Below are 12,837 nucleotides of genomic sequence, written 5' to 3'. Positions count from 1 at the left end.
GTAAAGGCAAGACACTATCAGCTTAAAGGATATGAAAAGGCTATAATTTAACTTATCTAGACTTCCATGTATAAGTTACTCATTGTATTGACAAAAAAAAAAAGTTTCTGTCATAGTCTAGAAAAATAACACCTAAAGTTCCTAATACATATCACTTCTGAATAAATGTTAACTAAATTTGATTCTCTTGAATTCTAAGAATTATAGTAAACCCAAATGCTGAGACTTAACAGATAATAATTATCACAATATCTGTACTTTTCTTTTCTTTTCTTTTCTTTCTTTTTTTTTTTTTTTTTTTTTTGAGTGACAGAGTCAGAGGGAGAGAAAAAGGCAGAGAGAGAGAATGGGTATGCAGTGGCTGGAGGCACTGGCGTGCTCATTCTCTTTCTATCTGACTATTTCTCTCTGTCTGTTGTTCTCAAATAAATTAATAAAAATAAACAAAATTTTAAAAAAGAAATGTAAATTTTTTAAACTAAAAAGGAAAAAATTGATAAAATATATTTTGATGAAAAGTATTTACAAATGTGACAGAAAATAGTTATCATCCTGAACACATCAATGAGTACCTCACTGTATCCACCCCATAAGAAAAATCATGTCAAAAGTTAAATGAGAAAAATGCATACTAATACCACAAAATGCTACATGGCAGATAAATAAAGAATTCAACTTGAGATGCCAATTTTAAAGCTACCATATTACCAAAGATTCTTTAAACAATGACATTTTATATGGCTAGAACAGTCATCAAGATTATTTGGGGAGGAGGAGTTGTAAAGATGTATTGACTTTATTTATGCTTTTTAAAAGTAATTAATTTTGCATTTTTGAGACAGGGTCCCACTCTGTAGCCAGGCTGGCTTAAAACTCACTATGTAGCCTAGTCAGGCCTCAGACTCACAAAAATCCTCCTGCCTCAGCCTAAGTGCTACAATTATAGTTGTGAGACACCATGACTAATCTTATTTATGCTTTTAATATTTGATTCTATAATTCCATTTCTAGCAGGGCATGGCAGTGCACGTGTTTAATCCAAGAACTCAGGAGGCAGAGGTAAGAGAACTGCTTTGAGTTCAAGGCTACCCTGAGATTACATGGTGAATTCCAGGACAGCCTGGGCTAGAGTGAAAAGCCTCAAAAAAGTACCCAAAAAAATCATAGTTAATTCCATTTCTGAGTTCCCCAAAAATAATCTAAAAATAGGGAAAAGTACAAATGTTTAATGTAGTACAATGCAATCTGTTTTTCAAAACTGGAAGTAATGAAATGTCTAAACCTTACAGATTAAGTATTGGAAAAATCCAGAGCATGGTATCATGCAGTTGCTGGGAATGTTTACAAAAAGTCTGTGTTCAAAGGAAATACTTTGTAGTATCATGGTAAAGAAGAAAGCACAAGTCATGTAATAGTGAGCATCCTCCTGTCTGAACTCAAGAACTGAAAAAAAAACCTGCAAAGCAAGGGACGCATGAGCACCCAGTATCTGCCTGAGCAACCTGGCTTCTACATCGTTCTCTCTCTCTTCATGTATTTTTGTTTGTTAATACAATGAAATGGGGCTATCTTTATAATTGGAACAATTACTTTTTTTTTTTTTTTTGAGGTAGGGTCTCACTCTAGTCCAAGCTGACCTAAAATTCGCTCTGTAGTCTCAGGATGGGCTTGAACTCACGGCGATCCTCCTACCTCTGCCTCCCTAGTGCTGGGATTAAAGGTGTATGCCACCATGTCTGGCTAGAACAATTACTTTTTTTAATAAAATTTTTATTTATATATTTATTTATTTATTTATTTATTTATTTATTTATTTGAGAGTGACAGAAAAAGAGGCAGATAGAGAGAGAGAGAGAGAATGGGCGCGCCAGGGCCTCCAGCCACTGCAAACTCCAGACACATATGCCCCCTTGTGCATCTGGCTAACGTGGGTCCTGGGGAATTGAGCCTTGAACCAGGATCCTTAGGCTTCACGGGCAAGTGCTTAACCACTAAGCAATCTCTCTCCAGCCCTAGAAAAATTACTTTTAATAGAGGGAAGATGTACTCTTATTGATGCAGACAGTGTTGATAATAATGCAAGAAGAAGCAAGGACTATTATTCATCACATTGCTGCTAAAAGACACTATTACAATGATCAGTAAGCTGCCCTTACAAGCCATCAAGATCTACATAATGAAGCACACTATGGAGCTATTAAGGTAATAAAGCCTCTTTTGACTCCATCTGCTCTACAGCCTAGGATAATTCCAGGATATATGAAGATAAGCACCAACTTGGGATGCCTGCACTGGAGAGAGAGAATAAATAAAAACAGGTAAAGCATAGGTAGTATGTTCTATGATTTGAATTTGGATTTGTTTTCTTCCCAAAGATTTTTGGGCTGCAATTGTTGGTTGGTCTTCAGTGGGGCACTGCTGAAACTGGTAGAGTTGATTCTTATCAAAGCAAAGAAAAAGGCAAAGCCTTCTACAAATTACTTGGGTCATAAGAGACTCATCCTTGGAAGGAATTAACACAGGCTTCCCAGAGTGAGTTCTCTAGAGTAGGCTGTTTATGTAGACTAAGTTGATGCTGGACATGGTGGCACATAGGTATAATCGCAGCTAGTAGGGAGGATGAGGCATGGATTCCAGAATAGTCTGGGATAATATTTAGCAATGTCCTATCTCAAAATAAAATCAAGGTTTGGAAATATGTCTCAGTAATCAAATGCTTGCCTAGCATTTTGGAGGCTCTGGGTTTAATTGCCAGTATGAGCAGGCATGAATGAATCAGGCTTGACTCTTGAATCCCTCTGCCATCCTGTCTCACTGTGTTATCTCATCCATACAATGCTTACATCACTGTGTATCATCCCATGAGTCCTCTGGAAAAATAAAGACCTGGGGTTGCCCAATCTTTGGTTTGCAATCTCTGAAACTGTAAGCTAAATGAACAAAGTTCAAGGCTGGAGAGATGGCTCAGCAGTTAAGATGCTTCCCTACAAAGCCATAGGACACAGGTTCCATTCCCTAGTACCCACATGGAGCTTGATGCACAAGGTGGCACATGCATCTGGAGTTCATTTGCCGTGCCTAGAGGTTCTGGCACACCCATTCACACACACACGCACATACACACACACTCTCTCAAATAAATAAATAAAATATTAAAAAATAAAAAAAACCTCTTCTCCTTATTTATTATTATTTTCTTTATCAGACTTAGGTATTTTGTTATGCCTACAGTTAACAGCTTAATGCAGCATGTTACTAAAGTCAAAGTGAAATTGTTTATATTTTTAAAAGTAGAAAGATAAACTAGATGTTTAAAGGAATAAGTTCTCTTGGGTAGGGTGGTACTAGCTATGTGGTACTACCTGTGATCTGTGCAGCCCGATGTGGAAGCTGTGTACTTAACTATGCAAATGAGCACTTCAAATGTCACTAATGTGAATGAAGAACAAATCTTGATTTTTTTTAAATTCATTTTTATTTATTTACTAGAGAGAGAGAGAGAGAGAGAATGGGCACACCAGAACCTCTATAGAGCCTTGCAAACGAACTCTAGACACATGCACCACCATGTGCATCTGGCTTACGTGGGATCTGGAGAATCAAACCCGAGTCCTTAGGCTTCACAGGTACGCGCCTTAACCACTAAGCCATCTCTCCAGCCCCAAAATCTTGATTTTTAATTAATTTAAGTTTAAAAAGTGTGCTGGTGGTTGTTTAATAAAACACAGCTCTTCAGGTAAGGAAAAAAGCAGAGTTTAGGGCCAATGATGGAAGCTAACCTCATTTGTACATAACTATTAGTAGACTTGACTTTAGAAACTGTAATTTTGGGAAGATTCATTTTTAAAAAGGCAACTCCTATAAAGCAAAAGAAATGAAACTCAATTTACTATACACAGTTAGTGGCAAAAGCACAGAGAAACCAGTTCTAATCACCTTAAAACACAACTTGATTTCTTAGCCCTTAAAGGCTAATGACAAAGTTACTTTTCATTTTTCAGTATTGGTGCTGTTATTCTCAGATTAATACATGCATACTGCAAGAGAAAGGAAGTGGTGGTTTTTAGTACACTGTAATTTCCAATATGAAAAGAAAAATCAGCTTAGATGAGTTTTAAAATTCTCACATCCTAAATCTGAATTAGTAACATTATGAATTTATGGTGAATTCAGTAGAAAAGGAAAAGTCTTCATAGAATTAGAGCAAGACCCTACCTCAAAAAAAAAAAAAAAAAAAAAAAAAAAGAGGTCAGGCATGGTGGCACATGGCTTTAATCCCAGCACTTGGGAGGCAGAGGTAGGAGGATTACCATGAGTTTGAGGACACCCTGAGACTACAGAGTGAATTCCAGGTCAGCCTGGAATAGAGCAAGACCCTACTTTGAGAAAACCAATAAATAAGTAAGGAAATATTTAAACAAAAGAACCACAACTTTAATGGAGCTAGATAGTGATTGCTAATGGATGTAACACCACAAAAAACAAACATCCCAGACACTAACCTCCTGACAGGATGCAATATGTCTCATCTGTGGTAGAAGAGCACAAGAGGGAACAAGGACAAAGTGGAAAATATAGTATGAAGACAAAAGATGGCTATGGTGGGGAGGCACCAAGAGGAAGGAGGAGTAAAAGAAGAAGAAAACAGAAACAAAATTTGTTTGAAATACAATATAATGAAATCTAATTCTCTGTATGTTAATAAAAATAAATGTAATGGAAATAATTACAAGAACCCAAATAAGCTTCCATTGAGAAAACTTGTGACTTAAAAGTTGACTTTTTAAGAAATTACTCCTTCTTCCTTGTAGAAAGAATGCTGTCAGAAAATAGTTCAAAAACAAAACAAAAAAAAAAAACCAGTAACAACAACAACAACAAAAAAAACAAGCAAAGAAAAGAGAAGGTAACAACCAATGGGATCTCATAAAGCTAAAAAGCTTCTGCACAAACACACCATAAGCAAAACCAATAGATTACCCACTGAACGGGAGAAAATTTTTGCCAGCTATACCACTGACAGAAGCCTAATATCTAGAATCAACAAAGAACTCAAAAAACTAAACAATAAAAAAAAAAAAACTGAACAACCCACTCCAAAAGTGGGGCAGAGAACTCAATAGGGAGTTCTCAGACAAAGAATTACAAATGGCTAACACATACTTAAGACAATGTTCAACATCTCTAACCATTAGGGAAATAAATGCAAATTAAAACAGCCATGAGATCCACCTTACTCCAGAGTAAGGATGGCAATTGTTAAACTATCTAACGATGACAGATGTTGTTGAGGATGTAGAGAAAGAGGAACCCCCATCCACTGTTGGTGGGAATGTAAACTTGTACAATCACTATGGAAATCAATTTGGAGATTCCTGAAAAGGATGAACATAGAGCAACCAACAGATGCAGTTATTCCCTTACTGGGTATTTATCCTAAATGCTCCATGCATCAATACAGAGAGATTTGCTCAGCCATGTTTATAGCTGCTCAATTAATTTTAGCTAAGAACTGGAATCAACCCAGATGTCCATCGTTGGATGAATGGATAACAAAGTTGTGGCACATTTACACAATGGAATTCTACTTAGCAGTTTAAAAATACAATGAAATTTGTAGGAAAATGCACAAACTTGGAACAGAACATACTCAGTGAACTCACACAATCACAGAAAGTAAATGTGATGTCACTCACCTGTGGTTCCTAACCTGGACCTGCTTGAATTGCTGACACACCTGACAGGGAACTCAAGGCCCAGACAATAGAGATGGGTTTGGAAGGAGGACAGAGGAGGGAAAGGGAAAGGAGGAAACAAACACAAAATTAAATCCAAAATGAGCTGATACCATAAAAACTTTCATCCTTGGAGATAGCCTAAAAGATATAACCCTCAAAAGGATAAGGGCTGGGGGAAAGCACCTGAAAAATAGGGCCCTGATGAGGGTGGGATGAAGCCTAAGCTTAAAAGAAAAGAAAAACTTTTTGCTGTCTCTGACCTATAACTCCCAGTACCAGAGACTGGTTGCCACCCACATTGAGCTGTTGATTGGAGACCTACGAGATCCCCAAGTTAAAACAGCTTTCCATCAAAGCACTTGATTACCCACGTGAGGCAAAAGCTAAGACGCTATTGCTGAAAACACCATAGGCTGCTGACACAGAGCATGGAGAGACCTGGCTGGAATTCAGAAGAAAACCAGTCCCCAGACAGTTAGCCTGTCTAGTGCTACAAAGTGCTACATGAGCTACTGGGGGAAAATGGCCAATTACAGTCTGAGCAATCAGAGGTCTAAGCTACTCAGAAGCAAACACCCTGACAAGAACTATACGCCAGTGAATTAGTGGAACACAGCTTCACTGGGTAACCAATACCTTTCTGATTGGCTAAGAGATCCATTCAGTGTAAAGGAACCCATATCTGGAATTGGGAATCAGATCAGAATCCAATGAGGACAAAGATATGCTCTCCAGTGTCAAGCTCTCACTAGTGTTTGGCTAAAAGAGGGGTTACATATATCAAATTCTCCCTAAATTAATAAGGCTTATCCCATTTAAATTATGCTGACTTCACTCTCCCCACTGGAGAATCTGTTCTCTTTTTTCAGAAGGTAGCTAGACTGGAGGAGATAAACTACCCCTTGCACTTCAGCCAAGCCACAGCTGAACCCACAGAGGAATGGGGAGATGAGCAAGAGTACTGCTTTCATGTTATTCCTGATAATCAGCACCAGGTGAAGGAGACAGACCCTGAGGATACTCAACACCTACCAAAGCAGAGATCCAGATGCTTCTAAGAACTCAACACTGGAGTAGACTTAAAACTCACCCACCACGGCTCAGGGAATTTTGTAGAAGAGGGAGCAGAAATACTGTAAAAGCCACAGGTTGAAACACCATGCCCAAAGGCATTCCCTTCTCATCCCAAAATAACTGACTGCTGCTCCCACAATGCATATAGCAGGAGGGCAGGGACAAAGGAAAAGAGAGTACCAGTATATGATGTATCCACATGAAACATCTTGTTAGTAATAATAATAATAAAATAAAAATGGAAAAGAGAAGTTAAAGAAAAGAAGATAGAAAAACTAGCCAAGAGGAAGAAACAGATAAACAGGTAGAATAACTTGTAGAACATGAAGGAAAAGCAACACACTTCAGCTTTTGAGGTGTAACAGCCTAGCACTGAAATGGACCCTGGGAAATTACTACTTCCTTTGTGAAGATTAAGAAAGCCGAGGCCCAGAAAACAAAATTACTCATGTAAAATCATAAAATTCAGTTACTAAATCATGAACTAACTCTAGGTTTCCTGACTTTTAGATAAATGACCAATTCACTACTCTAGAGACTGATCAGATAATGACCAGCAAGGAAGCCAGCCCCACTGTTCACCTCTATCTATCCTCTGCTCTACCTTTGCAGCCTTGGAACGACTAAAGAAACATTTCCATCTGTCTTCTTTCTTTTCTTTCTTTCTTTCTTTCTTTCTTTCTTTCTTTCTTTCTTTCTTTCTTTCTTTCTTTCTTTCTTTCTTTCTTTCTTTCTTTCTTTCTTTCTTATCCTCTCTCCACAGCAGTGTTGCTCCTACAACTGTGCCCAGGATACAGGATCAATCCTATCAACAAAGAGGCTCTCATGAAACTGGTGCTTGACTCCATGTCCTGGTGCATCTACATACAGCACAGTGGCTTTTAAAATACATATGTGTGTTCACATGTGTGTGAAGGCCAAAAGATAACCTCATGTGTCTTTCCTCTCACATGCCTCACACATTTTTTGAGATAGGTTTTCTCAGTGACATAGATCACACTAATTAACCTAGAGTGGCTGACCACTGAACCCCAACGACCCTATCTTTACCCCCACAATGCTGGGATTACAAGGGCGCATCATCATGCCTGGCATTTTTATAAGAGTTCTTGGGACCGAACTCAGGTCTTCATGCTTGCAAGACAAGCACTTAACTCACTGAGCTATGACCCCTACAGCCTAATTTGTCTGCTCCAATTTTCCAAGTAAAAATTTTTAAAGAGTATTCTATAATCTAGAATATCATTTTCACTTCCAACCAGTTTTTTTGGAACCCCCACTAGCCAGATTTTCATAAAATGGATTTTGTCAAAATTACCAATAATATTCATCTTCCTAAAACCTAACAGCCTATTTTCTATCACATTCCTACTTGATCTCACAGCAGTGGTTGAAACACCATCTCCTCCTCCTATAGATATTCTCTTTTCTTTCTGATCTCCACATGTTAAAATATTCAATGTATTATGATCTTCAAATGTGAAAATACTCAGGGTATCATGCTGGTCCTTTCTTTTATATACACATTTTCTTTCTTAGGTGAATGCCTATAGATTTGACTTCTATACTCAAATAGCCTCCTTCCTATTTGACAAGTCATTTCAAAGTACAGGATCAAAATGAAATCTTTCTCCTTCCTACTACCAATCTTTCCTATCTTCAAGACCTCATTAAGCAACACCCCTCTCTACTCCTATCACAAAGCTAAGATCATCCTGGAATCTACCCCTCATATCCCATATCTAAATCACATATAAAACCTAATGGTTTAATCTCCAAATATATTCAGATCTGACTATTTGCCACCTGCACTGGTACTGCCCACGTCTGAGCCACCATCTTTCTCAGATTTCTGCTATGGCTCCTGACACCTTACTTTTATTCCCACAAGTCTGTTCATCATGAAGCAGCCACAAAACACAATTGGGAACACATTAGACAGTACTGATCTCCTGCTTAATCCACTTCAAGGGCCTCCCAAGGCCATAATCAGATTCCTTAACCTGTACCAAGTCTAACATGTCTGTTTACTTCTCCTGCCTCATCTACCATACCACTGCTCTCTTCAGTTCTTTCAGGGTAACTGACTTTCTTTTGTGCTTCTAATATGCAAACCTTTGTGCTTGCTTCACCCATTCCAAAAACCTCACAAAATGGCTCCCATACCCTACCCCAACACAAATGCCACTTCCTCAAAAGTAGCTCCCACTGCATTCTACTACAGTGAGCCCAGTCACTCTATTCTATAGGTCTGTGTTATTGTCTTCACAGACCTTGCTACCACTAGAAAAAAAAGAAAAAAAAAAACCTGCGACTTATGGTCCCACCCCTCCTACTAATGTAAGACCCATGAAAAAAGAAATCTTATCTAGTTCACCATGATGACAACACTATTCGTGATTTGTGAAATAATTATTTGTGATGCTTCACCAAATAGAATATTGTTTCATTTTATTAATGTGCATTTTTGTTTTAAAGGAAATGTCAAATTGTCCCTATTTCAAAGCAAATACCTAAGTCTTTTTTAAATTTCTAAAATCCCTAAGAGGGAAAATTCAAAAATCATCATGTAGTCAAAAAAATGTTGTTTTTTTTTTCAAACTGAAGACCTAATAAGGGCTTCAGATAAAATAAAGCTCACCTGCATTTACATATATAATCTCTACTTGATTGATATTATTTGTTTGAAATAAAATTTCACAAAGCCCAGATAGCTTCAAATTCTGTATGTAATTGAAAATGACTGGGAACTCCTGAGTGGCCTGCCTCTACCACCCAAGTGCTAGGCTAGGATCACAGGTGAAATCTACCACACTGGGCTTAGTCACTGTTAAGTAATAAAATGATTCTTTTCTTAAACAATGGCATGTAACTTAATGGAACACTGAAGATTTATGTTCTATGTATCATTTTCCAACTAATTTAAACTAGTTCCTTGTGCTCAAGAATGAACTGATTACCAGTTGCTTAGCTATTTCCCCTATCCACCTGTGTGAGAGACAGGGCGACAAGTACTTCATTAGCTCTCAGTGACAAAGAATGAACTATCTTTAAAAGAAAAATGGAAAATATAAATTTTTCCAATTTCAATTCCTAAGTACTACTACTTTTCTAATAATGGCCAATAGTATTACTGCAGCCATACTAGGAAACTATCCTTCTCATACTTTTCACTTTCCTTCCAAAAATAAATTTCTTCAACAAAACTCCCCAATTGAATAGGTTAAGTAATTGATCAGAGAAAAGAAGATTCCTTCAGTGCCAGAATCAAATTCACATGAACCATAAAGGTGTGAGCTACAGAGACTGTGTACAAAGACTGTCATAATGATCATATGATTCACATGACTCTAAGAACAAATTGTATACAATCAAAGCATGATTCCTTTCCTCATACAGCCCTGTGCTGGATTTTTTTTTTTTTTTTTTTTTTGTATAAAACATTGCTGCCTGGTTACCTTTGCTGCCAAAGGCAACTGGACAAATAAGATAAATATAAACTAAGAAAAGAAGATAGTTATAAGTAAGGAACTAAGGAAATCTACCTCCCCCAAAGGATGAGATTAGGGGAAAGCCACATAGCTACATTAAATTTGAATCTTTCTGCTTCCAAGGAACCAAGATTAAGAAACAAGTAAAACCAGGTGTGGTGGTGCACGCCTTTAATCCCAGCACTGGGGAGGCAGATAGGAGGATTACCATGAGTTCAAGGCCACCCTGAGACCACATATTGAATTCCAGGTCAGCCTAAGCTAGAGTGAGAACCTACCTCAAGGAAAAAAAAAAAAAAAGAGAAACAAGTAAAAACACACAGCTTTCTTACTCTATTTACATGCCTTGCATATTTCTAAACAATTTTCTTATCTGACTACATCTATGTGCAAAACACCCCTTACTTAAATATTATACTATGTTTAAAATAAAATTTAAAATATTTTTAAAACTTAAGCTAAGGATGGAGACATGGCTTACCAGTTAAGGCACTTGCCTGTGAAGCGTAAGGACCCACATTTAATTCCCCTGGACCCATGTAAGCCAGATGCACAAAGTGGCACAGGCACCTGGAGATTTTTTGCAGTGGCTGGAAGCCCTGCTGCGGCCATTCTCTTTCTATGTGCCTCTTTCTCTCAAATGAATAAACAAAGTAAAATGTTAAAATTTAAGCTATGTGTGGAGTTTAAGTAGGATTTCAATATGGTCGGTAGGGTCACTATAAATACTACACTTACAATTTATGGCATAACCAGCCACTTTTAAGCAGCATTTTGAAATAATCAGTCATATAAGAGCATACTCTACTCAGTATACATTCCCAGACTTTAGTCAATCGAATGAAAACACCACACAGTGTTCCTTCACAAGACACCTGTTGAACACAAAATGTAAGATATCTGTGATGCCCTATCCGTACCAAACTCCTAGCCAATGGGAGAAAGATAAGACAACAGGATACAAGTCTAATGGCAAAAGGAAGCAGAGGAGATGAAATAAGAGCCAAGATTAAAGGATAGAAGGAAGTGGGAAAACTTCCAGAGGACATTGGCTTAAAGTGTGTCTTCAGGCATTCACAGAGGTGAAGCACAAGTGTAATTTGGGACAGGACAAAGCAGCAGTAAATACGATTATTAAAAAGCAGCAACTGTGGGCTGGAGAGATGGCTTAGCAGTTAAGCGCTTGGGAAGCCTAAGGACCCCTGTTCGAGGCGCGATTCCCTAGGACCCATGTTAGCCAGATGCACAAGGGGGCGCATGCGTCTGAAGTTCATTTGCAGTGGCTGGAAGCCCTGGCGCGCCCATTCTTTCTCTCTCTCAAATAAATAAAAATGAACAAAAAAATATTTTTTTTTAAAAAAAGCAGCAGCTGGAGAGATGGCTTAGCAGTTAAGTGCTTGCCTGTGAAGCCTAAGGACCCTGGTTCGAGGCTCAATTCCCCAGGACCTACATAAGCCAGATGCACAAGGTGGCGCATATATCTGGAGTTCATTTGCAGTGGCTGGAGGCCCTAGTGCACTCATTCCTGACCCCCCCCCCCAGTAAAAAGGTAGCAGCTGGTGAAAAGCTTGTGTCAGATAAAGCGATATGTGTACGTGGCTTAAGGAAACATGGCACATCTACAAGTTCCAAATAGTTTGTACTGTGTTGTCCAACACAGTGGGACTAAGAACCTGAAATGTACCTCATCAGGACCAGCCACACAATATACCACATATGTGGAACCTTCACACTGCTGTTGTACTATTCACAATAGCCAAAACATGGAATCACCCTTGACGTCTACCAAAAGATGACTGAATAAGTAACTGTGGTTAACCTACATGATGAAAATTTAGTCAGCTGTATGTATGTTTGCAGAAAAATGGATGGGACTAGAGATTGTTATATTAAGAAATAAGCCAGACTCAGAAAGACAAGTATCCCATGTTTTCTCACTAGATGCAGAAAGTGTGTGTGTGTACTTGACAGTAAAGTAGGAAGGGGAATACGAGAGTTGAGGAAGAGATGTAAAGAAAAAAGGAGAGGGGGGGAAACCCATTTCCTGTATAATCAAAAAGTTATATATACATACACACTTAGGATTTTGAAAATCTATTACAAACCACCTGAATAATCGTTTCTAAATTGATTAGCAATTGAAACTGTATTTTGGATAGATTTGTTCAAAGTATATTAAAAGTAATTTCACCTGTATGTATTTTTGTATGGTTATTAAAAAAGTATGTTGGCTCACATTCTATTTCTATTGGACAACACTGATTTGGGGTGAGCACACTGGCTGGATAAGGTGGAGGCAAGCATTACATGAAGCTTTATGAGTTGGCTGGAAACAAAGGATCTTCAGAAAGGTTAAGATAGTCAGATGTGACATTTACAAAGGTGTGAAAACTGCAGGCTTGAACTAAAGTAGTTTAAGGACAAAGCAATGTACTGATTCCAGCTGTTTATTAAGTAAGATAATAGACCTGGTGAGGAATTAAATGTGAAGAACAAGTAGACAGAAAAACCTGAATGAACGTCGAGGTTTCTAG

General features: G+C 38.0%; 1 protein-coding gene across 2 annotated transcripts in view; it reads right to left on the bottom strand.

Annotated features, from left to right (window-relative positions):
* The window catches only part of Lca5 (lebercilin LCA5), a 73,249-nt gene that overhangs the window by 51,164 nt on the left and 9,248 nt on the right, over positions 1 to 12,837 (bottom strand). The window lies entirely within an intron of this gene.

Source organism: Jaculus jaculus, chromosome 10, assembly GCF_020740685.1.
Source record: "Jaculus jaculus isolate mJacJac1 chromosome 10, mJacJac1.mat.Y.cur, whole genome shotgun sequence".
In the NCBI taxonomy this organism is placed as follows: Eukaryota; Metazoa; Chordata; class Mammalia; order Rodentia; family Dipodidae; genus Jaculus; species Jaculus jaculus.
The sequence above is the reverse complement of the archived record's forward strand: the minus strand, read 5'-3'. Positions and strand labels throughout refer to the sequence as shown.